This window comes from Schistocerca gregaria, unplaced genomic scaffold (genome assembly GCF_023897955.1).
Source record: "Schistocerca gregaria isolate iqSchGreg1 unplaced genomic scaffold, iqSchGreg1.2 ptg000941l, whole genome shotgun sequence".
Classification (NCBI taxonomy): domain Eukaryota; kingdom Metazoa; phylum Arthropoda; class Insecta; order Orthoptera; family Acrididae; genus Schistocerca; species Schistocerca gregaria.
The window spans coordinates 17934-44535 of NW_026062295.1; the positions used below are offsets into that span (position 1 = coordinate 17934).

General features: G+C 51.4%; 19 non-coding genes across 19 annotated transcripts; all 19 read left to right on the forward strand.

Moving 5' to 3' along the window:
* Nucleotides 1–824: 824 nt before the first annotated feature.
* Nucleotides 825–943, forward strand: LOC126325746 (5S ribosomal RNA). Its single transcript, XR_007560339.1, has one exon. It is a non-coding gene; the product is annotated as a 5S ribosomal RNA (ribosomal RNA).
* Nucleotides 944–2231: 1288 nt separating this feature from the next.
* LOC126325747 (5S ribosomal RNA) lies at nt 2232–2350 on the forward strand. Its single transcript, XR_007560340.1, has one exon. It is a non-coding gene; the product is annotated as a 5S ribosomal RNA (ribosomal RNA).
* Nucleotides 2351–3637: 1287 nt separating this feature from the next.
* On the forward strand, nt 3638–3756 carry LOC126325748 (5S ribosomal RNA). Its single transcript, XR_007560341.1, has one exon. It is a non-coding gene; the product is annotated as a 5S ribosomal RNA (ribosomal RNA).
* A 1276-nt stretch (nt 3757–5032) lies between these two features.
* Nucleotides 5033–5151, forward strand: LOC126325750 (5S ribosomal RNA). Its single transcript, XR_007560343.1, has one exon. It is a non-coding gene; the product is annotated as a 5S ribosomal RNA (ribosomal RNA).
* Nucleotides 5152–6438: 1287 nt separating this feature from the next.
* LOC126325751 (5S ribosomal RNA) lies at nt 6439–6557 on the forward strand. Its single transcript, XR_007560344.1, has one exon. It is a non-coding gene; the product is annotated as a 5S ribosomal RNA (ribosomal RNA).
* A 1288-nt stretch (nt 6558–7845) lies between these two features.
* Nucleotides 7846–7964, forward strand: LOC126325752 (5S ribosomal RNA). Its single transcript, XR_007560345.1, has one exon. It is a non-coding gene; the product is annotated as a 5S ribosomal RNA (ribosomal RNA).
* A 1288-nt stretch (nt 7965–9252) lies between these two features.
* Nucleotides 9253–9371, forward strand: LOC126325753 (5S ribosomal RNA). The gene has a single exon (XR_007560346.1). It is a non-coding gene; the product is annotated as a 5S ribosomal RNA (ribosomal RNA).
* A 1287-nt stretch (nt 9372–10658) lies between these two features.
* LOC126325754 (5S ribosomal RNA) lies at nt 10659–10777 on the forward strand. The gene has a single exon (XR_007560347.1). It is a non-coding gene; the product is annotated as a 5S ribosomal RNA (ribosomal RNA).
* Nucleotides 10778–12065: 1288 nt separating this feature from the next.
* Nucleotides 12066–12184, forward strand: LOC126325755 (5S ribosomal RNA). Its single transcript, XR_007560348.1, has one exon. It is a non-coding gene; the product is annotated as a 5S ribosomal RNA (ribosomal RNA).
* Nucleotides 12185–13471: 1287 nt separating this feature from the next.
* Nucleotides 13472–13590, forward strand: LOC126325756 (5S ribosomal RNA). The gene has a single exon (XR_007560349.1). It is a non-coding gene; the product is annotated as a 5S ribosomal RNA (ribosomal RNA).
* Nucleotides 13591–14866: 1276 nt separating this feature from the next.
* Nucleotides 14867–14985, forward strand: LOC126325757 (5S ribosomal RNA). The gene has a single exon (XR_007560350.1). It is a non-coding gene; the product is annotated as a 5S ribosomal RNA (ribosomal RNA).
* A 1287-nt stretch (nt 14986–16272) lies between these two features.
* Nucleotides 16273–16391, forward strand: LOC126325758 (5S ribosomal RNA). The gene has a single exon (XR_007560351.1). It is a non-coding gene; the product is annotated as a 5S ribosomal RNA (ribosomal RNA).
* Nucleotides 16392–17667: 1276 nt separating this feature from the next.
* Nucleotides 17668–17786, forward strand: LOC126325759 (5S ribosomal RNA). Its single transcript, XR_007560352.1, has one exon. It is a non-coding gene; the product is annotated as a 5S ribosomal RNA (ribosomal RNA).
* A 1276-nt stretch (nt 17787–19062) lies between these two features.
* Nucleotides 19063–19181, forward strand: LOC126325761 (5S ribosomal RNA). The gene has a single exon (XR_007560354.1). It is a non-coding gene; the product is annotated as a 5S ribosomal RNA (ribosomal RNA).
* A 1276-nt stretch (nt 19182–20457) lies between these two features.
* LOC126325762 (5S ribosomal RNA) lies at nt 20458–20576 on the forward strand. The gene has a single exon (XR_007560355.1). It is a non-coding gene; the product is annotated as a 5S ribosomal RNA (ribosomal RNA).
* Nucleotides 20577–21864: 1288 nt separating this feature from the next.
* On the forward strand, nt 21865–21983 carry LOC126325763 (5S ribosomal RNA). Its single transcript, XR_007560356.1, has one exon. It is a non-coding gene; the product is annotated as a 5S ribosomal RNA (ribosomal RNA).
* Nucleotides 21984–23270: 1287 nt separating this feature from the next.
* On the forward strand, nt 23271–23389 carry LOC126325764 (5S ribosomal RNA). Its single transcript, XR_007560357.1, has one exon. It is a non-coding gene; the product is annotated as a 5S ribosomal RNA (ribosomal RNA).
* A 1276-nt stretch (nt 23390–24665) lies between these two features.
* LOC126325765 (5S ribosomal RNA) lies at nt 24666–24784 on the forward strand. The gene has a single exon (XR_007560358.1). It is a non-coding gene; the product is annotated as a 5S ribosomal RNA (ribosomal RNA).
* Nucleotides 24785–26060: 1276 nt separating this feature from the next.
* Nucleotides 26061–26179, forward strand: LOC126325766 (5S ribosomal RNA). The gene has a single exon (XR_007560359.1). It is a non-coding gene; the product is annotated as a 5S ribosomal RNA (ribosomal RNA).
* Nucleotides 26180–26602: the final 423 nt, after the last annotated feature.

Below are 26602 nucleotides of genomic sequence, written 5' to 3' on the forward strand. Positions count from 1 at the left end.
AACTATCGTAAGATACGATATTAAGGAACTCAGTTTGAAAAGAGTGCGCCAAGGAAGACTTCCAAAGAGTCTCTGGAAATAACAAAACAGTATGAAGTGACAGAAATGTTGTGAAATACGTCAGGGCATATTGTTTTGTAGCAGTGCACAACGGCAAATTTGTAAACAAAAATTTACCTTTCGTCGCTACAAGAGATGGATACTTTGTCGAAAAGCCTGTGTCTTGTGTGCATGTTTTCGCACCTTTCCACGGCACGGCGCGGCACAGAGCTGCTCTGGTAGCTCCGAACGGCCGCACACGTCGCCTCGGACACGCCGGTTCGGCCCGCGCCCATCTCGCAGATGTTCCTCGTGCTTGTGCTGTCATATGGACCGCGACCCGAGCGGCAGCGAGCGGCAGTCGAGCAAAGTCGGGACAAGTCGGGACGGAAGGTGACAGCCGATTATGCACCGTGCGAATTACGCAAATATCTAGAAGCGCGACGCGTGTCAGGCAGGTGAGAACGCTTCTCTCGGTCCAGCAGGACACTGCCACACCCCGCGCAGTCCACCCGCCGCCCGGCCGCGCGCAATCCCTGCGACGGACAACAATAACAAGGTGCGTCTCCCGCGAGTGTCGGAGGCCGCACGAACCAAACGAATGACGGGCGGTGCAACGAGCAGCTGTGTTGTGCGTCTGACCCACGTGGCGGCGCGCCGCACTGCGCGTCGCCTTCGAGGTGGAAGGACGTGCTTTGCGTCAAATGTGCCACCGAAAATGGCGATTGCGTGTATTGGGAGGAGAGGCGAATCCTTCTTGTGCCGTGCGGCTACAGTATAAGGACGCCAACGGCCATACCATGTTGAATACACCGGTTCTCGTCCGATCACCGAAGTTAAGCAACATCGGGCCCGGTTAGTACTTGGATGGGTGACCGCCTGGGAACACCGGGTGCTGTTGGCTCCCTCTCTTCTTTCAAATTTTATGTCTCTACACCTGCCAGCCCTCTTTTCATACAAACTCTCAGGTGCGACAAAGATGCTTCCACAAGCATTTTAAACTACTGTATTAAACGAAAGATGCGAAATTACAGTAATGAACTCAGTTTGTACAAGAATGCGCGGAGGAAGAGTGATAGGAACTCGTTGAAAATAACGAAACACTGCGAATCGACAGATGTGCTCTTGAAATGCGTCAGAGCCTACTGTTTTGTAGGAGCGCTAAATTCCAAAAACTAACTACATTAAAAAAAAAAAAAACCTGTTCCCGTCCGACCACCGAAGATAAGCAACAACGTTTATATTCGGATCGGCGACCGCCTGGGAACTCTGGCTGTCTTCATTTCTTGCTTTCTTGTCGCTACCCCTGCCAGCCGTTTTTTCATGCTACCTTTCTCATGTGACAAAGATGCTTCCATACTAATTTTAAACTATCGTAAGATACGATATTAAGGAACTCAGTTTGAAAAGAGTGCGCCAAGGAAGACTTCCAAAGAGTCTCTGGAAATAACAAAACAGTATGAAGTGACAGAAATGTTGTGAAATACGTCAGGGCATATTGTTTTGTAGCAGTGCACAACGGCAAATTTGTAAACAAAAATTTACCTTTCGTCGCTACAAGAGATGGATACTTTGTCGAAAAGCCTGTGTCTTGTGTGCATGTTTTCGCACCTTTCCACGGCACGGCGCGGCACAGAGCTGCTCTGGTAGCTCCGAACGGCCGCACACGTCGCCTCGGACACGCCGGTTCGGCCCGCGCCCATCTCGCAGATGTTCCTCGTGCTTGTGCTGTCATATGGACCGCGACCCGAGCGGCAGCGAGCGGCAGTCGAGCAAAGTCGGGACAAGTCGGGACGGAAGGTGACAGCCGATTATGCACCGTGCGAATTACGCAAATATCTAGAAGCGCGACGCGTGTCAGGCAGGTGAGAACGCTTCTCTCGGTCCAGCAGGACACTGCCACACCCCGCGCAGTCCACCCGCCGCCCGGCCGCGCGCAATCCCTGCGACGGACAACAATAACAAGGTGCGTCTCCCGCGAGTGTCGGAGGCCGCACGAACCAAACGAATGACGGGCGGTGCAACGAGCAGCTGTGTTGTGCGTCTGACCCACGTGGCGGCGCGCCGCACTGCGCGTCGCCTTCGAGGTGGAAGGACGTGCTTTGCGTCAAATGTGCCACCGAAAATGGCGATTGCGTGTATTGGGAGGAGAGGCGAATCCTTCTTGTGCCGTGCGGCTACAGTATAAGGACGCCAACGGCCATACCATGTTGAATACACCGGTTCTCGTCCGATCACCGAAGTTAAGCAACATCGGGCCCGGTTAGTACTTGGATGGGTGACCGCCTGGGAACACCGGGTGCTGTTGGCTCCCTCTCTTCTTTCAAATTTTATGTCTCTACACCTGCCAGCCCTCTTTTCATACAAACTCTCAGGTGCGACAAAGATGCTTCCACAAGCATTTTAAACTACTGTATTAAACGAAAGATGCGAAATTACAGTAATGAACTCAGTTTGTACAAGAATGCGCGGAGGAAGAGTGATAGGAACTCGTTGAAAATAACGAAACACTGCGAATCGACAGATGTGCTCTTGAAATGCGTCAGAGCCTACTGTTTTGTAGGAGCGCTAAATTCCAAAAACTAACTACATTAAAAAAAAAAAAACCTGTTCCCGTCCGACCACCGAAGATAAGCAACAACGTTTATATTCGGATCGGCGACCGCCTGGGAACTCTGGCTGTCTTCATTTCTTGCTTTCTTGTCGCTACCCCTGCCAGCCGTTTTTTCATGCTACCTTTCTCATGTGACAAAGATGCTTCCATACTGATTTTAAACTATCGTAAGATACGATATTAAGGAACTCAGTTTGAAAAGAGTGCGCCAAGGAAGACTTCCAAAGAGTCTCTGGAAATAACAAAACAGTATGAAGTGACAGAAATGTTGTGAAATACGTCAGGGCATATTGTTTTGTAGCAGTGCACAACGGCAAATTTGTAAACAAAAATTTACCTTTCGTCGCTACAAGAGATGGATACTTTGTCGAAAAGCCTGTGTCTTGTGTGCATGTTTTCGCACCTTTCCACGGCACGGCGCGGCACAGAGCTGCTCTGGTAGCTCCGAACGGCCGCACACGTCGCCTCGGACACGCCGGTTCGGCCCGCGCCCATCTCGCAGATGTTCCTCGTGCTTGTGCTGTCATATGGACCGCGACCCGAGCGGCAGCGAGCGGCAGTCGAGCAAAGTCGGGACAAGTCGGGACGGAAGGTGACAGCCGATTATGCACCGTGCGAATTACGCAAATATCTAGAAGCGCGACGCGTGTCAGGCAGGTGAGAACGCTTCTCTCGGTCCAGCAGGACACTGCCACACCCCGCGCAGTCCACCCGCCGCCCGGCCGCGCGCAATCCCTGCGACGGACAACAATAACAAGGTGCGTCTCCCGCGAGTGTCGGAGGCCGCACGAACCAAACGAATGACGGGCGGTGCAACGAGCAGCTGTGTTGTGCGTCTGACCCACGTGGCGGCGCGCCGCACTGCGCGTCGCCTTCGAGGTGGAAGGACGTGCTTTGCGTCAAATGTGCCACCGAAAATGGCGATTGCGTGTATTGGGAGGAGAGGCGAATCCTTCTTGTGCCGTGCGGCTACAGTATAAGGACGCCAACGGCCATACCATGTTGAATACACCGGTTCTCGTCCGATCACCGAAGTTAAGCAACATCGGGCCCGGTTAGTACTTGGATGGGTGACCGCCTGGGAACACCGGGTGCTGTTGGCTCCCTCTCTTCTTTCAAATTTTATGTCTCTACACCTGCCAGCCCTCTTTTCATACAAACTCTCAGGTGCGACAAAGATGCTTCCACAAGCATTTTAAACTACTGTATTAAACGAAAGATGCGAAATTACAGTAATGAACTCAGTTTGTACAAGAATGCGCGGAGGAAGAGTGATAGGAACTCGTTGAAAATAACGAAACACTGCGAATCGACAGATGTGCTCTTGAAATGCGTCAGAGCCTACTGTTTTGTAGGAGCGCTAAATTCCAAAAACTAACTACATTAAAAAAAAAAAAACCTGTTCCCGTCCGACCACCGAAGATAAGCAACAACGTTTATATTCGGATCGGCGACCGCCTGGGAACTCTGGCTGTCTTCATTTCTTGCTTTCTTGTCGCTACCCCTGCCAGCCGTTTTTTCATGCTACCTTTCTCATGTGACAAAGATGCTTCCATACTAATTTTAAACTATCGTAAGATACGATATTAAGGAACTCAGTTTGAAAAGAGTGCGCCAAGGAAGACTTCCAAAGAGTCTCTGGAAATAACAAAACAGTATGAAGTGACAGAAATGTTGTGAAATACGTCAGGGCATATTGTTTTGTAGCAGTGCACAACGGCAAATTTGTAAACAAAAATTTACCTTTCGTCGCTACAAGAGATGGATACTTTGTCGAAAAGCCTGTGTCTTGTGTGCATGTTTTCGCACCTTTCCACGGCACGGCGCGGCACAGAGCTGCTCTGGTAGCTCCGAACGGCCGCACACGTCGCCTCGGACACGCCGGTTCGGCCCGCGCCCATCTCGCAGATGTTCCTCGTGCTTGTGCTGTCATATGGACCGCGACCCGAGCGGCAGCGAGCAAAGTCGGGACAAGTCGGGACGGAAGGTGACAGCCGATTATGCACCGTGCGAATTACGCAAATATCTAGAAGCGCGACGCGTGTCAGGCAGGTGAGAACGCTTCTCTCGGTCCAGCAGGACACTGCCACACCCCGCGCAGTCCACCCGCCGCCCGGCCGCGCGCAATCCCTGCGACGGACAACAATAACAAGGTGCGTCTCCCGCGAGTGTCGGAGGCCGCACGAACCAAACGAATGACGGGCGGTGCAACGAGCAGCTGTGTTGTGCGTCTGACCCACGTGGCGGCGCGCCGCACTGCGCGTCGCCTTCGAGGTGGAAGGACGTGCTTTGCGTCAAATGTGCCACCGAAAATGGCGATTGCGTGTATTGGGAGGAGAGGCGAATCCTTCTTGTGCCGTGCGGCTACAGTATAAGGACGCCAACGGCCATACCATGTTGAATACACCGGTTCTCGTCCGATCACCGAAGTTAAGCAACATCGGGCCCGGTTAGTACTTGGATGGGTGACCGCCTGGGAACACCGGGTGCTGTTGGCTCCCTCTCTTCTTTCAAATTTTATGTCTCTACACCTGCCAGCCCTCTTTTCATACAAACTCTCAGGTGCGACAAAGATGCTTCCACAAGCATTTTAAACTACTGTATTAAACGAAAGATGCGAAATTACAGTAATGAACTCAGTTTGTACAAGAATGCGCGGAGGAAGAGTGATAGGAACTCGTTGAAAATAACGAAACACTGCGAATCGACAGATGTGCTCTTGAAATGCGTCAGAGCCTACTGTTTTGTAGGAGCGCTAAATTCCAAAAACTAACTACATTAAAAAAAAAAAAACCTGTTCCCGTCCGACCACCGAAGATAAGCAACAACGTTTATATTCGGATCGGCGACCGCCTGGGAACTCTGGCTGTCTTCATTTCTTGCTTTCTTGTCGCTACCCCTGCCAGCCGTTTTTTCATGCTACCTTTCTCATGTGACAAAGATGCTTCCATACTAATTTTAAACTATCGTAAGATACGATATTAAGGAACTCAGTTTGAAAAGAGTGCGCCAAGGAAGACTTCCAAAGAGTCTCTGGAAATAACAAAACAGTATGAAGTGACAGAAATGTTGTGAAATACGTCAGGGCATATTGTTTTGTAGCAGTGCACAACGGCAAATTTGTAAACAAAAATTTACCTTTCGTCGCTACAAGAGATGGATACTTTGTCGAAAAGCCTGTGTCTTGTGTGCATGTTTTCGCACCTTTCCACGGCACGGCGCGGCACAGAGCTGCTCTGGTAGCTCCGAACGGCCGCACACGTCGCCTCGGACACGCCGGTTCGGCCCGCGCCCATCTCGCAGATGTTCCTCGTGCTTGTGCTGTCATATGGACCGCGACCCGAGCGGCAGCGAGCGGCAGTCGAGCAAAGTCGGGACAAGTCGGGACGGAAGGTGACAGCCGATTATGCACCGTGCGAATTACGCAAATATCTAGAAGCGCGACGCGTGTCAGGCAGGTGAGAACGCTTCTCTCGGTCCAGCAGGACACTGCCACACCCCGCGCAGTCCACCCGCCGCCCGGCCGCGCGCAATCCCTGCGACGGACAACAATAACAAGGTGCGTCTCCCGCGAGTGTCGGAGGCCGCACGAACCAAACGAATGACGGGCGGTGCAACGAGCAGCTGTGTTGTGCGTCTGACCCACGTGGCGGCGCGCCGCACTGCGCGTCGCCTTCGAGGTGGAAGGACGTGCTTTGCGTCAAATGTGCCACCGAAAATGGCGATTGCGTGTATTGGGAGGAGAGGCGAATCCTTCTTGTGCCGTGCGGCTACAGTATAAGGACGCCAACGGCCATACCATGTTGAATACACCGGTTCTCGTCCGATCACCGAAGTTAAGCAACATCGGGCCCGGTTAGTACTTGGATGGGTGACCGCCTGGGAACACCGGGTGCTGTTGGCTCCCTCTCTTCTTTCAAATTTTATGTCTCTACACCTGCCAGCCCTCTTTTCATACAAACTCTCAGGTGCGACAAAGATGCTTCCACAAGCATTTTAAACTACTGTATTAAACGAAAGATGCGAAATTACAGTAATGAACTCAGTTTGTACAAGAATGCGCGGAGGAAGAGTGATAGGAACTCGTTGAAAATAACGAAACACTGCGAATCGACAGATGTGCTCTTGAAATGCGTCAGAGCCTACTGTTTTGTAGGAGCGCTAAATTCCAAAAACTAACTACATTAAAAAAAAAAAAAACCTGTTCCCGTCCGACCACCGAAGATAAGCAACAACGTTTATATTCGGATCGGCGACCGCCTGGGAACTCTGGCTGTCTTCATTTCTTGCTTTCTTGTCGCTACCCCTGCCAGCCGTTTTTTCATGCTACCTTTCTCATGTGACAAAGATGCTTCCATACTAATTTTAAACTATCGTAAGATACGATATTAAGGAACTCAGTTTGAAAAGAGTGCGCCAAGGAAGACTTCCAAAGAGTCTCTGGAAATAACAAAACAGTATGAAGTGACAGAAATGTTGTGAAATACGTCAGGGCATATTGTTTTGTAGCAGTGCACAACGGCAAATTTGTAAACAAAAATTTACCTTTCGTCGCTACAAGAGATGGATACTTTGTCGAAAAGCCTGTGTCTTGTGTGCATGTTTTCGCACCTTTCCACGGCACGGCGCGGCACAGAGCTGCTCTGGTAGCTCCGAACGGCCGCACACGTCGCCTCGGACACGCCGGTTCGGCCCGCGCCCATCTCGCAGATGTTCCTCGTGCTTGTGCTGTCATATGGACCGCGACCCGAGCGGCAGCGAGCGGCAGTCGAGCAAAGTCGGGACAAGTCGGGACGGAAGGTGACAGCCGATTATGCACCGTGCGAATTACGCAAATATCTAGAAGCGCGACGCGTGTCAGGCAGGTGAGAACGCTTCTCTCGGTCCAGCAGGACACTGCCACACCCCGCGCAGTCCACCCGCCGCCCGGCCGCGCGCAATCCCTGCGACGGACAACAATAACAAGGTGCGTCTCCCGCGAGTGTCGGAGGCCGCACGAACCAAACGAATGACGGGCGGTGCAACGAGCAGCTGTGTTGTGCGTCTGACCCACGTGGCGGCGCGCCGCACTGCGCGTCGCCTTCGAGGTGGAAGGACGTGCTTTGCGTCAAATGTGCCACCGAAAATGGCGATTGCGTGTATTGGGAGGAGAGGCGAATCCTTCTTGTGCCGTGCGGCTACAGTATAAGGACGCCAACGGCCATACCATGTTGAATACACCGGTTCTCGTCCGATCACCGAAGTTAAGCAACATCGGGCCCGGTTAGTACTTGGATGGGTGACCGCCTGGGAACACCGGGTGCTGTTGGCTCCCTCTCTTCTTTCAAATTTTATGTCTCTACACCTGCCAGCCCTCTTTTCATACAAACTCTCAGGTGCGACAAAGATGCTTCCACAAGCATTTTAAACTACTGTATTAAACGAAAGATGCGAAATTACAGTAATGAACTCAGTTTGTACAAGAATGCGCGGAGGAAGAGTGATAGGAACTCGTTGAAAATAACGAAACACTGCGAATCGACAGATGTGCTCTTGAAATGCGTCAGAGCCTACTGTTTTGTAGGAGCGCTAAATTCCAAAAACTAACTACATTAAAAAAAAAAAAAACCTGTTCCCGTCCGACCACCGAAGATAAGCAACAACGTTTATATTCGGATCGGCGACCGCCTGGGAACTCTGGCTGTCTTCATTTCTTGCTTTCTTGTCGCTACCCCTGCCAGCCGTTTTTTCATGCTACCTTTCTCATGTGACAAAGATGCTTCCATACTAATTTTAAACTATCGTAAGATACGATATTAAGGAACTCAGTTTGAAAAGAGTGCGCCAAGGAAGACTTCCAAAGAGTCTCTGGAAATAACAAAACAGTATGAAGTGACAGAAATGTTGTGAAATACGTCAGGGCATATTGTTTTGTAGCAGTGCACAACGGCAAATTTGTAAACAAAAATTTACCTTTCGTCGCTACAAGAGATGGATACTTTGTCGAAAAGCCTGTGTCTTGTGTGCATGTTTTCGCACCTTTCCACGGCACGGCGCGGCACAGAGCTGCTCTGGTAGCTCCGAACGGCCGCACACGTCGCCTCGGACACGCCGGTTCGGCCCGCGCCCATCTCGCAGATGTTCCTCGTGCTTGTGCTGTCATATGGACCGCGACCCGAGCGGCAGCGAGCGGCAGTCGAGCAAAGTCGGGACAAGTCGGGACGGAAGGTGACAGCCGATTATGCACCGTGCGAATTACGCAAATATCTAGAAGCGCGACGCGTGTCAGGCAGGTGAGAACGCTTCTCTCGGTCCAGCAGGACACTGCCACACCCCGCGCAGTCCACCCGCCGCCCGGCCGCGCGCAATCCCTGCGACGGACAACAATAACAAGGTGCGTCTCCCGCGAGTGTCGGAGGCCGCACGAACCAAACGAATGACGGGCGGTGCAACGAGCAGCTGTGTTGTGCGTCTGACCCACGTGGCGGCGCGCCGCACTGCGCGTCGCCTTCGAGGTGGAAGGACGTGCTTTGCGTCAAATGTGCCACCGAAAATGGCGATTGCGTGTATTGGGAGGAGAGGCGAATCCTTCTTGTGCCGTGCGGCTACAGTATAAGGACGCCAACGGCCATACCATGTTGAATACACCGGTTCTCGTCCGATCACCGAAGTTAAGCAACATCGGGCCCGGTTAGTACTTGGATGGGTGACCGCCTGGGAACACCGGGTGCTGTTGGCTCCCTCTCTTCTTTCAAATTTTATGTCTCTACACCTGCCAGCCCTCTTTTCATACAAACTCTCAGGTGCGACAAAGATGCTTCCACAAGCATTTTAAACTACTGTATTAAACGAAAGATGCGAAATTACAGTAATGAACTCAGTTTGTACAAGAATGCGCGGAGGAAGAGTGATAGGAACTCGTTGAAAATAACGAAACACTGCGAATCGACAGATGTGCTCTTGAAATGCGTCAGAGCCTACTGTTTTGTAGGAGCGCTAAATTCCAAAAACTAACTACATTAAAAAAAAAAAAACCTGTTCCCGTCCGACCACCGAAGATAAGCAACAACGTTTATATTCGGATCGGCGACCGCCTGGGAACTCTGGCTGTCTTCATTTCTTGCTTTCTTGTCGCTACCCCTGCCAGCCGTTTTTTCATGCTACCTTTCTCATGTGACAAAGATGCTTCCATACTGATTTTAAACTATCGTAAGATACGATATTAAGGAACTCAGTTTGAAAAGAGTGCGCCAAGGAAGACTTCCAAAGAGTCTCTGGAAATAACAAAACAGTATGAAGTGACAGAAATGTTGTGAAATACGTCAGGGCATATTGTTTTGTAGCAGTGCACAACGGCAAATTTGTAAACAAAAATTTACCTTTCGTCGCTACAAGAGATGGATACTTTGTCGAAAAGCCTGTGTCTTGTGTGCATGTTTTCGCACCTTTCCACGGCACGGCGCGGCACAGAGCTGCTCTGGTAGCTCCGAACGGCCGCACACGTCGCCTCGGACACGCCGGTTCGGCCCGCGCCCATCTCGCAGATGTTCCTCGTGCTTGTGCTGTCATATGGACCGCGACCCGAGCGGCAGCGAGCGGCAGTCGAGCAAAGTCGGGACAAGTCGGGACGGAAGGTGACAGCCGATTATGCACCGTGCGAATTACGCAAATATCTAGAAGCGCGACGCGTGTCAGGCAGGTGAGAACGCTTCTCTCGGTCCAGCAGGACACTGCCACACCCCGCGCAGTCCACCCGCCGCCCGGCCGCGCGCAATCCCTGCGACGGACAACAATAACAAGGTGCGTCTCCCGCGAGTGTCGGAGGCCGCACGAACCAAACGAATGACGGGCGGTGCAACGAGCAGCTGTGTTGTGCGTCTGACCCACGTGGCGGCGCGCCGCACTGCGCGTCGCCTTCGAGGTGGAAGGACGTGCTTTGCGTCAAATGTGCCACCGAAAATGGCGATTGCGTGTATTGGGAGGAGAGGCGAATCCTTCTTGTGCCGTGCGGCTACAGTATAAGGACGCCAACGGCCATACCATGTTGAATACACCGGTTCTCGTCCGATCACCGAAGTTAAGCAACATCGGGCCCGGTTAGTACTTGGATGGGTGACCGCCTGGGAACACCGGGTGCTGTTGGCTCCCTCTCTTCTTTCAAATTTTATGTCTCTACACCTGCCAGCCCTCTTTTCATACAAACTCTCAGGTGCGACAAAGATGCTTCCACAAGCATTTTAAACTACTGTATTAAACGAAAGATGCGAAATTACAGTAATGAACTCAGTTTGTACAAGAATGCGCGGAGGAAGAGTGATAGGAACTCGTTGAAAATAACGAAACACTGCGAATCGACAGATGTGCTCTTGAAATGCGTCAGAGCCTACTGTTTTGTAGGAGCGCTAAATTCCAAAAACTAACTACATTAAAAAAAAAAAAAACCTGTTCCCGTCCGACCACCGAAGATAAGCAACAACGTTTATATTCGGATCGGCGACCGCCTGGGAACTCTGGCTGTCTTCATTTCTTGCTTTCTTGTCGCTACCCCTGCCAGCCGTTTTTTCATGCTACCTTTCTCATGTGACAAAGATGCTTCCATACTAATTTTAAACTATCGTAAGATACGATATTAAGGAACTCAGTTTGAAAAGAGTGCGCCAAGGAAGACTTCCAAAGAGTCTCTGGAAATAACAAAACAGTATGAAGTGACAGAAATGTTGTGAAATACGTCAGGGCATATTGTTTTGTAGCAGTGCACAACGGCAAATTTGTAAACAAAAATTTACCTTTCGTCGCTACAAGAGATGGATACTTTGTCGAAAAGCCTGTGTCTTGTGTGCATGTTTTCGCACCTTTCCACGGCACGGCGCGGCACAGAGCTGCTCTGGTAGCTCCGAACGGCCGCACACGTCGCCTCGGACACGCCGGTTCGGCCCGCGCCCATCTCGCAGATGTTCCTCGTGCTTGTGCTGTCATATGGACCGCGACCCGAGCGGCAGCGAGCGGCAGTCGAGCAAAGTCGGGACAAGTCGGGACGGAAGGTGACAGCCGATTATGCACCGTGCGAATTACGCAAATATCTAGAAGCGCGACGCGTGTCAGGCAGGTGAGAACGCTTCTCTCGGTCCAGCAGGACACTGCCACACCCCGCGCAGTCCACCCGCCGCCCGGCCGCGCGCAATCCCTGCGACGGACAACAATAACAAGGTGCGTCTCCCGCGAGTGTCGGAGGCCGCACGAACCAAACGAATGACGGGCGGTGCAACGAGCAGCTGTGTTGTGCGTCTGACCCACGTGGCGGCGCGCCGCACTGCGCGTCGCCTTCGAGGTGGAAGGACGTGCTTTGCGTCAAATGTGCCACCGAAAATGGCGATTGCGTGTATTGGGAGGAGAGGCGAATCCTTCTTGTGCCGTGCGGCTACAGTATAAGGACGCCAACGGCCATACCATGTTGAATACACCGGTTCTCGTCCGATCACCGAAGTTAAGCAACATCGGGCCCGGTTAGTACTTGGATGGGTGACCGCCTGGGAACACCGGGTGCTGTTGGCTCCCTCTCTTCTTTCAAATTTTATGTCTCTACACCTGCCAGCCCTCTTTTCATACAAACTCTCAGGTGCGACAAAGATGCTTCCACAAGCATTTTAAACTACTGTATTAAACGAAAGATGCGAAATTACAGTAATGAACTCAGTTTGTACAAGAATGCGCGGAGGAAGAGTGATAGGAACTCGTTGAAAATAACGAAACACTGCGAATCGACAGATGTGCTCTTGAAATGCGTCAGAGCCTACTGTTTTGTAGGAGCGCTAAATTCCAAAAACTAACTACATTAAAAAAAAAAAAACCTGTTCCCGTCCGACCACCGAAGATAAGCAACAACGTTTATATTCGGATCGGCGACCGCCTGGGAACTCTGGCTGTCTTCATTTCTTGCTTTCTTGTCGCTACCCCTGCCAGCCGTTTTTTCATGCTACCTTTCTCATGTGACAAAGATGCTTCCATACTGATTTTAAACTATCGTAAGATACGATATTAAGGAACTCAGTTTGAAAAGAGTGCGCCAAGGAAGACTTCCAAAGAGTCTCTGGAAATAACAAAACAGTATGAAGTGACAGAAATGTTGTGAAATACGTCAGGGCATATTGTTTTGTAGCAGTGCACAACGGCAAATTTGTAAACAAAAATTTACCTTTCGTCGCTACAAGAGATGGATACTTTGTCGAAAAGCCTGTGTCTTGTGTGCATGTTTTCGCACCTTTCCACGGCACGGCGCGGCACAGAGCTGCTCTGGTAGCTCCGAACGGCCGCACACGTCGCCTCGGACACGCCGGTTCGGCCCGCGCCCATCTCGCAGATGTTCCTCGTGCTTGTGCTGTCATATGGACCGCGACCCGAGCGGCAGCGAGCGGCAGTCGAGCAAAGTCGGGACAAGTCGGGACGGAAGGTGACAGCCGATTATGCACCGTGCGAATTACGCAAATATCTAGAAGCGCGACGCGTGTCAGGCAGGTGAGAACGCTTCTCTCGGTCCAGCAGGACACTGCCACACCCCGCGCAGTCCACCCGCCGCCCGGCCGCGCGCAATCCCTGCGACGGACAACAATAACAAGGTGCGTCTCCCGCGAGTGTCGGAGGCCGCACGAACCAAACGAATGACGGGCGGTGCAACGAGCAGCTGTGTTGTGCGTCTGACCCACGTGGCGGCGCGCCGCACTGCGCGTCGCCTTCGAGGTGGAAGGACGTGCTTTGCGTCAAATGTGCCACCGAAAATGGCGATTGCGTGTATTGGGAGGAGAGGCGAATCCTTCTTGTGCCGTGCGGCTACAGTATAAGGACGCCAACGGCCATACCATGTTGAATACACCGGTTCTCGTCCGATCACCGAAGTTAAGCAACATCGGGCCCGGTTAGTACTTGGATGGGTGACCGCCTGGGAACACCGGGTGCTGTTGGCTCCCTCTCTTCTTTCAAATTTTATGTCTCTACACCTGCCAGCCCTCTTTTCATACAAACTCTCAGGTGCGACAAAGATGCTTCCACAAGCATTTTAAACTACTGTATTAAACGAAAGATGCGAAATTACAGTAATGAACTCAGTTTGTACAAGAATGCGCGGAGGAAGAGTGATAGGAACTCGTTGAAAATAACGAAACACTGCGAATCGACAGATGTGCTCTTGAAATGCGTCAGAGCCTACTGTTTTGTAGGAGCGCTAAATTCCAAAAACTAACTACATTAAAAAAAAAAAAACCTGTTCCCGTCCGACCACCGAAGATAAGCAACAACGTTTATATTCGGATCGGCGACCGCCTGGGAACTCTGGCTGTCTTCATTTCTTGCTTTCTTGTCGCTACCCCTGCCAGCCGTTTTTTCATGCTACCTTTCTCATGTGACAAAGATGCTTCCATACTAATTTTAAACTATCGTAAGATACGATATTAAGGAACTCAGTTTGAAAAGAGTGCGCCAAGGAAGACTTCCAAAGAGTCTCTGGAAATAACAAAACAGTATGAAGTGACAGAAATGTTGTGAAATACGTCAGGGCATATTGTTTTGTAGCAGTGCACAACGGCAAATTTGTAAACAAAAATTTACCTTTCGTCGCTACAAGAGATGGATACTTTGTCGAAAAGCCTGTGTCTTGTGTGCATGTTTTCGCACCTTTCCACGGCACGGCGCGGCACAGAGCTGCTCTGGTAGCTCCGAACGGCCGCACACGTCGCCTCGGACACGCCGGTTCGGCCCGCGCCCATCTCGCAGATGTTCCTCGTGCTTGTGCTGTCATATGGACCGCGACCCGAGCGGCAGCGAGCAAAGTCGGGACAAGTCGGGACGGAAGGTGACAGCCGATTATGCACCGTGCGAATTACGCAAATATCTAGAAGCGCGACGCGTGTCAGGCAGGTGAGAACGCTTCTCTCGGTCCAGCAGGACACTGCCACACCCCGCGCAGTCCACCCGCCGCCCGGCCGCGCGCAATCCCTGCGACGGACAACAATAACAAGGTGCGTCTCCCGCGAGTGTCGGAGGCCGCACGAACCAAACGAATGACGGGCGGTGCAACGAGCAGCTGTGTTGTGCGTCTGACCCACGTGGCGGCGCGCCGCACTGCGCGTCGCCTTCGAGGTGGAAGGACGTGCTTTGCGTCAAATGTGCCACCGAAAATGGCGATTGCGTGTATTGGGAGGAGAGGCGAATCCTTCTTGTGCCGTGCGGCTACAGTATAAGGACGCCAACGGCCATACCATGTTGAATACACCGGTTCTCGTCCGATCACCGAAGTTAAGCAACATCGGGCCCGGTTAGTACTTGGATGGGTGACCGCCTGGGAACACCGGGTGCTGTTGGCTCCCTCTCTTCTTTCAAATTTTATGTCTCTACACCTGCCAGCCCTCTTTTCATACAAACTCTCAGGTGCGACAAAGATGCTTCCACAAGCATTTTAAACTACTGTATTAAACGAAAGATGCGAAATTACAGTAATGAACTCAGTTTGTACAAGAATGCGCGGAGGAAGAGTGATAGGAACTCGTTGAAAATAACGAAACACTGCGAATCGACAGATGTGCTCTTGAAATGCGTCAGAGCCTACTGTTTTGTAGGAGCGCTAAATTCCAAAAACTAACTACATTAAAAAAAAAAAAACCTGTTCCCGTCCGACCACCGAAGATAAGCAACAACGTTTATATTCGGATCGGCGACCGCCTGGGAACTCTGGCTGTCTTCATTTCTTGCTTTCTTGTCGCTACCCCTGCCAGCCGTTTTTTCATGCTACCTTTCTCATGTGACAAAGATGCTTCCATACTAATTTTAAACTATCGTAAGATACGATATTAAGGAACTCAGTTTGAAAAGAGTGCGCCAAGGAAGACTTCCAAAGAGTCTCTGGAAATAACAAAACAGTATGAAGTGACAGAAATGTTGTGAAATACGTCAGGGCATATTGTTTTGTAGCAGTGCACAACGGCAAATTTGTAAACAAAAATTTACCTTTCGTCGCTACAAGAGATGGATACTTTGTCGAAAAGCCTGTGTCTTGTGTGCATGTTTTCGCACCTTTCCACGGCACGGCGCGGCACAGAGCTGCTCTGGTAGCTCCGAACGGCCGCACACGTCGCCTCGGACACGCCGGTTCGGCCCGCGCCCATCTCGCAGATGTTCCTCGTGCTTGTGCTGTCATATGGACCGCGACCCGAGCGGCAGCGAGCGGCAGTCGAGCAAAGTCGGGACAAGTCGGGACGGAAGGTGACAGCCGATTATGCACCGTGCGAATTACGCAAATATCTAGAAGCGCGACGCGTGTCAGGCAGGTGAGAACGCTTCTCTCGGTCCAGCAGGACACTGCCACACCCCGCGCAGTCCACCCGCCGCCCGGCCGCGCGCAATCCCTGCGACGGACAACAATAACAAGGTGCGTCTCCCGCGAGTGTCGGAGGCCGCACGAACCAAACGAATGACGGGCGGTGCAACGAGCAGCTGTGTTGTGCGTCTGACCCACGTGGCGGCGCGCCGCACTGCGCGTCGCCTTCGAGGTGGAAGGACGTGCTTTGCGTCAAATGTGCCACCGAAAATGGCGATTGCGTGTATTGGGAGGAGAGGCGAATCCTTCTTGTGCCGTGCGGCTACAGTATAAGGACGCCAACGGCCATACCATGTTGAATACACCGGTTCTCGTCCGATCACCGAAGTTAAGCAACATCGGGCCCGGTTAGTACTTGGATGGGTGACCGCCTGGGAACACCGGGTGCTGTTGGCTCCCTCTCTTCTTTCAAATTTTATGTCTCTACACCTGCCAGCCCTCTTTTCATACAAACTCTCAGGTGCGACAAAGATGCTTCCACAAGCATTTTAAACTACTGTATTAAACGAAAGATGCGAAATTACAGTAATGAACTCAGTTTGTACAAGAATGCGCGGAGGAAGAGTGATAGGAACTCGTTGAAAATAACGAAACACTGCGAATCGACAGATGTGCTCTTGAAATGCGTCAGAGCCTACTGTTTTGTAGGAGCGCTAAATTCCAAAAACTAACTACATTAAAAAAAAAAAAACCTGTTCCCGTCCGACCACCGAAGATAAGCAACAACGTTTATATTCGGATCGGCGACCGCCTGGGAACTCTGGCTGTCTTCATTTCTTGCTTTCTTGTCGCTACCCCTGCCAGCCGTTTTTTCATGCTACCTTTCTCATGTGACAAAGATGCTTCCATACTAATTTTAAACTATCGTAAGATACGATATTAAGGAACTCAGTTTGAAAAGAGTGCGCCAAGGAAGACTTCCAAAGAGTCTCTGGAAATAACAAAACAGTATGAAGTGACAGAAATGTTGTGAAATACGTCAGGGCATATTGTTTTGTAGCAGTGCACAACGGCAAATTTGTAAACAAAAATTTACCTTTCGTCGCTACAAGAGATGGATACTTTGTCGAAAAGCCTGTGTCTTGTGTGCATGTTTTCGCACCTTTCCACGGCACGGCGCGGCACAGAGCTGCTCTGGTAGCTCCGAACGGCCGCACACGTCGCCTCGGACACGCCGGTTCGGCCCGCGCCCATCTCGCAGATGTTCCTCGTGCTTGTGCTGTCATATGGACCGCGACCCGAGCGGCAGCGAGCAAAGTCGGGACAAGTCGGGACGGAAGGTGACAGCCGATTATGCACCGTGCGAATTACGCAAATATCTAGAAGCGCGACGCGTGTCAGGCAGGTGAGAACGCTTCTCTCGGTCCAGCAGGACACTGCCACACCCCGCGCAGTCCACCCGCCGCCCGGCCGCGCGCAATCCCTGCGACGGACAACAATAACAAGGTGCGTCTCCCGCGAGTGTCGGAGGCCGCACGAACCAAACGAATGACGGGCGGTGCAACGAGCAGCTGTGTTGTGCGTCTGACCCACGTGGCGGCGCGCCGCACTGCGCGTCGCCTTCGAGGTGGAAGGACGTGCTTTGCGTCAAATGTGCCACCGAAAATGGCGATTGCGTGTATTGGGAGGAGAGGCGAATCCTTCTTGTGCCGTGCGGCTACAGTATAAGGACGCCAACGGCCATACCATGTTGAATACACCGGTTCTCGTCCGATCACCGAAGTTAAGCAACATCGGGCCCGGTTAGTACTTGGATGGGTGACCGCCTGGGAACACCGGGTGCTGTTGGCTCCCTCTCTTCTTTCAAATTTTATGTCTCTACACCTGCCAGCCCTCTTTTCATACAAACTCTCAGGTGCGACAAAGATGCTTCCACAAGCATTTTAAACTACTGTATTAAACGAAAGATGCGAAATTACAGTAATGAACTCAGTTTGTACAAGAATGCGCGGAGGAAGAGTGATAGGAACTCGTTGAAAATAACGAAACACTGCGAATCGACAGATGTGCTCTTGAAATGCGTCAGAGCCTACTGTTTTGTAGGAGCGCTAAATTCCAAAAACTAACTACATTAAAAAAAAAAAAACCTGTTCCCGTCCGACCACCGAAGATAAGCAACAACGTTTATATTCGGATCGGCGACCGCCTGGGAACTCTGGCTGTCTTCATTTCTTGCTTTCTTGTCGCTACCCCTGCCAGCCGTTTTTTCATGCTACCTTTCTCATGTGACAAAGATGCTTCCATACTAATTTTAAACTATCGTAAGATACGATATTAAGGAACTCAGTTTGAAAAGAGTGCGCCAAGGAAGACTTCCAAAGAGTCTCTGGAAATAACAAAACAGTATGAAGTGACAGAAATGTTGTGAAATACGTCAGGGCATATTGTTTTGTAGCAGTGCACAACGGCAAATTTGTAAACAAAAATTTACCTTTCGTCGCTACAAGAGATGGATACTTTGTCGAAAAGCCTGTGTCTTGTGTGCATGTTTTCGCACCTTTCCACGGCACGGCGCGGCACAGAGCTGCTCTGGTAGCTCCGAACGGCCGCACACGTCGCCTCGGACACGCCGGTTCGGCCCGCGCCCATCTCGCAGATGTTCCTCGTGCTTGTGCTGTCATATGGACCGCGACCCGAGCGGCAGCGAGCAAAGTCGGGACAAGTCGGGACGGAAGGTGACAGCCGATTATGCACCGTGCGAATTACGCAAATATCTAGAAGCGCGACGCGTGTCAGGCAGGTGAGAACGCTTCTCTCGGTCCAGCAGGACACTGCCACACCCCGCGCAGTCCACCCGCCGCCCGGCCGCGCGCAATCCCTGCGACGGACAACAATAACAAGGTGCGTCTCCCGCGAGTGTCGGAGGCCGCACGAACCAAACGAATGACGGGCGGTGCAACGAGCAGCTGTGTTGTGCGTCTGACCCACGTGGCGGCGCGCCGCACTGCGCGTCGCCTTCGAGGTGGAAGGACGTGCTTTGCGTCAAATGTGCCACCGAAAATGGCGATTGCGTGTATTGGGAGGAGAGGCGAATCCTTCTTGTGCCGTGCGGCTACAGTATAAGGACGCCAACGGCCATACCATGTTGAATACACCGGTTCTCGTCCGATCACCGAAGTTAAGCAACATCGGGCCCGGTTAGTACTTGGATGGGTGACCGCCTGGGAACACCGGGTGCTGTTGGCTCCCTCTCTTCTTTCAAATTTTATGTCTCTACACCTGCCAGCCCTCTTTTCATACAAACTCTCAGGTGCGACAAAGATGCTTCCACAAGCATTTTAAACTACTGTATTAAACGAAAGATGCGAAATTACAGTAATGAACTCAGTTTGTACAAGAATGCGCGGAGGAAGAGTGATAGGAACTCGTTGAAAATAACGAAACACTGCGAATCGACAGATGTGCTCTTGAAATGCGTCAGAGCCTACTGTTTTGTAGGAGCGCTAAATTCCAAAAACTAACTACATTAAAAAAAAAAAAACCTGTTCCCGTCCGACCACCGAAGATAAGCAACAACGTTTATATTCGGATCGGCGACCGCCTGGGAACTCTGGCTGTCTTCATTTCTTGCTTTCTTGTCGCTACCCCTGCCAGCCGTTTTTTCATGCTACCTTTCTCATGTGACAAAGATGCTTCCATACTAATTTTAAACTATCGTAAGATACGATATTAAGGAACTCAGTTTGAAAAGAGTGCGCCAAGGAAGACTTCCAAAGAGTCTCTGGAAATAACAAAACAGTATGAAGTGACAGAAATGTTGTGAAATACGTCAGGGCATATTGTTTTGTAGCAGTGCACAACGGCAAATTTGTAAACAAAAATTTACCTTTCGTCGCTACAAGAGATGGATACTTTGTCGAAAAGCCTGTGTCTTGTGTGCATGTTTTCGCACCTTTCCACGGCACGGCGCGGCACAGAGCTGCTCTGGTAGCTCCGAACGGCCGCACACGTCGCCTCGGACACGCCGGTTCGGCCCGCGCCCATCTCGCAGATGTTCCTCGTGCTTGTGCTGTCATATGGACCGCGACCCGAGCGGCAGCGAGCAAAGTCGGGACAAGTCGGGACGGAAGGTGACAGCCGATTATGCACCGTGCGAATTACGCAAATATCTAGAAGCGCGACGCGTGTCAGGCAGGTGAGAACGCTTCTCTCGGTCCAGCAGGACACTGCCACACCCCGCGCAGTCCACCCGCCGCCCGGCCGCGCGCAATCCCTGCGACGGACAACAATAACAAGGTGCGTCTCCCGCGAGTGTCGGAGGCCGCACGAACCAAACGAATGACGGGCGGTGCAACGAGCAGCTGTGTTGTGCGTCTGACCCACGTGGCGGCGCGCCGCACTGCGCGTCGCCTTCGAGGTGGAAGGACGTGCTTTGCGTCAAATGTGCCACCGAAAATGGCGATTGCGTGTATTGGGAGGAGAGGCGAATCCTTCTTGTGCCGTGCGGCTACAGTATAAGGACGCCAACGGCCATACCATGTTGAATACACCGGTTCTCGTCCGATCACCGAAGTTAAGCAACATCGGGCCCGGTTAGTACTTGGATGGGTGACCGCCTGGGAACACCGGGTGCTGTTGGCTCCCTCTCTTCTTTCAAATTTTATGTCTCTACACCTGCCAGCCCTCTTTTCATACAAACTCTCAGGTGCGACAAAGATGCTTCCACAAGCATTTTAAACTACTGTATTAAACGAAAGATGCGAAATTACAGTAATGAACTCAGTTTGTACAAGAATGCGCGGAGGAAGAGTGATAGGAACTCGTTGAAAATAACGAAACACTGCGAATCGACAGATGTGCTCTTGAAATGCGTCAGAGCCTACTGTTTTGTAGGAGCGCTAAATTCCAAAAACTAACTACATTAAAAAAAAAAAAAACCTGTTCCCGTCCGACCACCGAAGATAAGCAACAACGTTTATATTCGGATCGGCGACCGCCTGGGAACTCTGGCTGTCTTCATTTCTTGCTTTCTTGTCGCTACCCCTGCCAGCCGTTTTTTCATGCTACCTTTCTCATGTGACAAAGATGCTTCCATACTAATTTTAAACTATCGTAAGATACGATATTAAGGAACTCAGTTTGAAAAGAGTGCGCCAAGGAAGACTTCCAAAGAGTCTCTGGAAATAACAAAACAGTATGAAGTGACAGAAATGTTGTGAAATACGTCAGGGCATATTGTTTTGTAGCAGTGCACAACGGCAAATTTGTAAACAAAAATTTACCTTTCGTCGCTACAAGAGATGGATACTTTGTCGAAAAGCCTGTGTCTTGTGTGCATGTTTTCGCACCTTTCCACGGCACGGCGCGGCACAGAGCTGCTCTGGTAGCTCCGAACGGCCGCACACGTCGCCTCGGACACGCCGGTTCGGCCCGCGCCCATCTCGCAGATGTTCCTCGTGCTTGTGCTGTCATATGGACCGCGACCCGAGCGGCAGCGAGCGGCAGTCGAGCAAAGTCGGGACAAGTCGGGACGGAAGGTGACAGCCGATTATGCACCGTGCGAATTACGCAAATATCTAGAAGCGCGACGCGTGTCAGGCAGGTGAGAACGCTTCTCTCGGTCCAGCAGGACACTGCCACACCCCGCGCAGTCCACCCGCCGCCCGGCCGCGCGCAATCCCTGCGACGGACAACAATAACAAGGTGCGTCTCCCGCGAGTGTCGGAGGCCGCACGAACCAAACGAATGACGGGCGGTGCAACGAGCAGCTGTGTTGTGCGTCTGACCCACGTGGCGGCGCGCCGCACTGCGCGTCGCCTTCGAGGTGGAAGGACGTGCTTTGCGTCAAATGTGCCACCGAAAATGGCGATTGCGTGTATTGGGAGGAGAGGCGAATCCTTCTTGTGCCGTGCGGCTACAGTATAAGGACGCCAACGGCCATACCATGTTGAATACACCGGTTCTCGTCCGATCACCGAAGTTAAGCAACATCGGGCCCGGTTAGTACTTGGATGGGTGACCGCCTGGGAACACCGGGTGCTGTTGGCTCCCTCTCTTCTTTCAAATTTTATGTCTCTACACCTGCCAGCCCTCTTTTCATACAAACTCTCAGGTGCGACAAAGATGCTTCCACAAGCATTTTAAACTACTGTATTAAACGAAAGATGCGAAATTACAGTAATGAACTCAGTTTGTACAAGAATGCGCGGAGGAAGAGTGATAGGAACTCGTTGAAAATAACGAAACACTGCGAATCGACAGATGTGCTCTTGAAATGCGTCAGAGCCTACTGTTTTGTAGGAGCGCTAAATTCCAAAAACTAACTACATTAAAAAAAAAAAAACCTGTTCCCGTCCGACCACCGAAGATAAGCAACAACGTTTATATTCGGATCGGCGACCGCCTGGGAACTCTGGCTGTCTTCATTTCTTGCTTTCTTGTCGCTACCCCTGCCAGCCGTTTTTTCATGCTACCTTTCTCATGTGACAAAGATGCTTCCATACTGATTTTAAACTATCGTAAGATACGATATTAAGGAACTCAGTTTGAAAAGAGTGCGCCAAGGAAGACTTCCAAAGAGTCTCTGGAAATAACAAAACAGTATGAAGTGACAGAAATGTTGTGAAATACGTCAGGGCATATTGTTTTGTAGCAGTGCACAACGGCAAATTTGTAAACAAAAATTTACCTTTCGTCGCTACAAGAGATGGATACTTTGTCGAAAAGCCTGTGTCTTGTGTGCATGTTTTCGCACCTTTCCACGGCACGGCGCGGCACAGAGCTGCTCTGGTAGCTCCGAACGGCCGCACACGTCGCCTCGGACACGCCGGTTCGGCCCGCGCCCATCTCGCAGATGTTCCTCGTGCTTGTGCTGTCATATGGACCGCGACCCGAGCGGCAGCGAGCGGCAGTCGAGCAAAGTCGGGACAAGTCGGGACGGAAGGTGACAGCCGATTATGCACCGTGCGAATTACGCAAATATCTAGAAGCGCGACGCGTGTCAGGCAGGTGAGAACGCTTCTCTCGGTCCAGCAGGACACTGCCACACCCCGCGCAGTCCACCCGCCGCCCGGCCGCGCGCAATCCCTGCGACGGACAACAATAACAAGGTGCGTCTCCCGCGAGTGTCGGAGGCCGCACGAACCAAACGAATGACGGGCGGTGCAACGAGCAGCTGTGTTGTGCGTCTGACCCACGTGGCGGCGCGCCGCACTGCGCGTCGCCTTCGAGGTGGAAGGACGTGCTTTGCGTCAAATGTGCCACCGAAAATGGCGATTGCGTGTATTGGGAGGAGAGGCGAATCCTTCTTGTGCCGTGCGGCTACAGTATAAGGACGCCAACGGCCATACCATGTTGAATACACCGGTTCTCGTCCGATCACCGAAGTTAAGCAACATCGGGCCCGGTTAGTACTTGGATGGGTGACCGCCTGGGAACACCGGGTGCTGTTGGCTCCCTCTCTTCTTTCAAATTTTATGTCTCTACACCTGCCAGCCCTCTTTTCATACAAACTCTCAGGTGCGACAAAGATGCTTCCACAAGCATTTTAAACTACTGTATTAAACGAAAGATGCGAAATTACAGTAATGAACTCAGTTTGTACAAGAATGCGCGGAGGAAGAGTGATAGGAACTCGTTGAAAATAACGAAACACTGCGAATCGACAGATGTGCTCTTGAAATGCGTCAGAGCCTACTGTTTTGTAGGAGCGCTAAATTCCAAAAACTAACTACATTAAAAAAAAAAAAACCTGTTCCCGTCCGACCACCGAAGATAAGCAACAACGTTTATATTCGGATCGGCGACCGCCTGGGAACTCTGGCTGTCTTCATTTCTTGCTTTCTTGTCGCTACCCCTGCCAGCCGTTTTTTCATGCTACCTTTCTCATGTGACAAAGATGCTTCCATACTAATTTTAAACTATCGTAAGATACGATATTAAGGAACTCAGTTTGAAAAGAGTGCGCCAAGGAAGACTTCCAAAGAGTCTCTGGAAATAACAAAACAGTATGAAGTGACAGAAATGTTGTGAAATACGTCAGGGCATATTGTTTTGTAGCAGTGCACAACGGCAAATTTGTAAACAAAAATTTACCTTTCGTCGCTACAAGAGATGGATACTTTGTCGAAAAGCCTGTGTCTTGTGTGCATGTTTTCGCACCTTTCCACGGCACGGCGCGGCACAGAGCTGCTCTGGTAGCTCCGAACGGCCGCACACGTCGCCTCGGACACGCCGGTTCGGCCCGCGCCCATCTCGCAGATGTTCCTCGTGCTTGTGCTGTCATATGGACCGCGACCCGAGCGGCAGCGAGCAAAGTCGGGACAAGTCGGGACGGAAGGTGACAGCCGATTATGCACCGTGCGAATTACGCAAATATCTAGAAGCGCGACGCGTGTCAGGCAGGTGAGAACGCTTCTCTCGGTCCAGCAGGACACTGCCACACCCCGCGCAGTCCACCCGCCGCCCGGCCGCGCGCAATCCCTGCGACGGACAACAATAACAAGGTGCGTCTCCCGCGAGTGTCGGAGGCCGCACGAACCAAACGAATGACGGGCGGTGCAACGAGCAGCTGTGTTGTGCGTCTGACCCACGTGGCGGCGCGCCGCACTGCGCGTCGCCTTCGAGGTGGAAGGACGTGCTTTGCGTCAAATGTGCCACCGAAAATGGCGATTGCGTGTATTGGGAGGAGAGGCGAATCCTTCTTGTGCCGTGCGGCTACAGTATAAGGACGCCAACGGCCATACCATGTTGAATACACCGGTTCTCGTCCGATCACCGAAGTTAAGCAACATCGGGCCCGGTTAGTACTTGGATGGGTGACCGCCTGGGAACACCGGGTGCTGTTGGCTCCCTCTCTTCTTTCAAATTTTATGTCTCTACACCTGCCAGCCCTCTTTTCATACAAACTCTCAGGTGCGACAAAGATGCTTCCACAAGCATTTTAAACTACTGTATTAAACGAAAGATGCGAAATTACAGTAATGAACTCAGTTTGTACAAGAATGCGCGGAGGAAGAGTGATAGGAACTCGTTGAAAATAACGAAACACTGCGAATCGACAGATGTGCTCTTGAAATGCGTCAGAGCCTACTGTTTTGTAGGAGCGCTAAATTCCAAAAACTAACTACATTAAAAAAAAAAAAACCTGTTCCCGTCCGACCACCGAAGATAAGCAACAACGTTTATATTCGGATCGGCGACCGCCTGGGAACTCTGGCTGTCTTCATTTCTTGCTTTCTTGTCGCTACCCCTGCCAGCCGTTTTTTCATGCTACCTTTCTCATGTGACAAAGATGCTTCCATACTAATTTTAAACTATCGTAAGATACGATATTAAGGAACTCAGTTTGAAAAGAGTGCGCCAAGGAAGACTTCCAAAGAGTCTCTGGAAATAACAAAACAGTATGAAGTGACAGAAATGTTGTGAAATACGTCAGGGCATATTGTTTTGTAGCAGTGCACAACGGCAAATTTGTAAACAAAAATTTACCTTTCGTCGCTACAAGAGATGGATACTTTGTCGAAAAGCCTGTGTCTTGTGTGCATGTTTTCGCACCTTTCCACGGCACGGCGCGGCACAGAGCTGCTCTGGTAGCTCCGAACGGCCGCACACGTCGCCTCGGACACGCCGGTTCGGCCCGCGCCCATCTCGCAGATGTTCCTCGTGCTTGTGCTGTCATATGGACCGCGACCCGAGCGGCAGCGAGCAAAGTCGGGACAAGTCGGGACGGAAGGTGACAGCCGATTATGCACCGTGCGAATTACGCAAATATCTAGAAGCGCGACGCGTGTCAGGCAGGTGAGAACGCTTCTCTCGGTCCAGCAGGACACTGCCACACCCCGCGCAGTCCACCCGCCGCCCGGCCGCGCGCAATCCCTGCGACGGACAACAATAACAAGGTGCGTCTCCCGCGAGTGTCGGAGGCCGCACGAACCAAACGAATGACGGGCGGTGCAACGAGCAGCTGTGTTGTGCGTCTGACCCACGTGGCGGCGCGCCGCACTGCGCGTCGCCTTCGAGGTGGAAGGACGTGCTTTGCGTCAAATGTGCCACCGAAAATGGCGATTGCGTGTATTGGGAGGAGAGGCGAATCCTTCTTGTGCCGTGCGGCTACAGTATAAGGACGCCAACGGCCATACCATGTTGAATACACCGGTTCTCGTCCGATCACCGAAGTTAAGCAACATCGGGCCCGGTTAGTACTTGGATGGGTGACCGCCTGGGAACACCGGGTGCTGTTGGCTCCCTCTCTTCTTTCAAATTTTATGTCTCTACACCTGCCAGCCCTCTTTTCATACAAACTCTCAGGTGCGACAAAGATGCTTCCACAAGCATTTTAAACTACTGTATTAAACGAAAGATGCGAAATTACAGTAATGAACTCAGTTTGTACAAGAATGCGCGGAGGAAGAGTGATAGGAACTCGTTGAAAATAACGAAACACTGCGAATCGACAGATGTGCTCTTGAAATGCGTCAGAGCCTACTGTTTTGTAGGAGCGCTAAATTCCAAAAACTAACTACATTAAAAAAAAAAAACCTGTTCCCGTCCGACCACCGAAGATAAGCAACAACGTTTATATTCGGATCGGCGACCGCCTGGGAACTCTGGCTGTCTTCATTTCTTGCTTTCTTGTCGCTACCCCTGCCAATCTGTCTCGCGTGTGT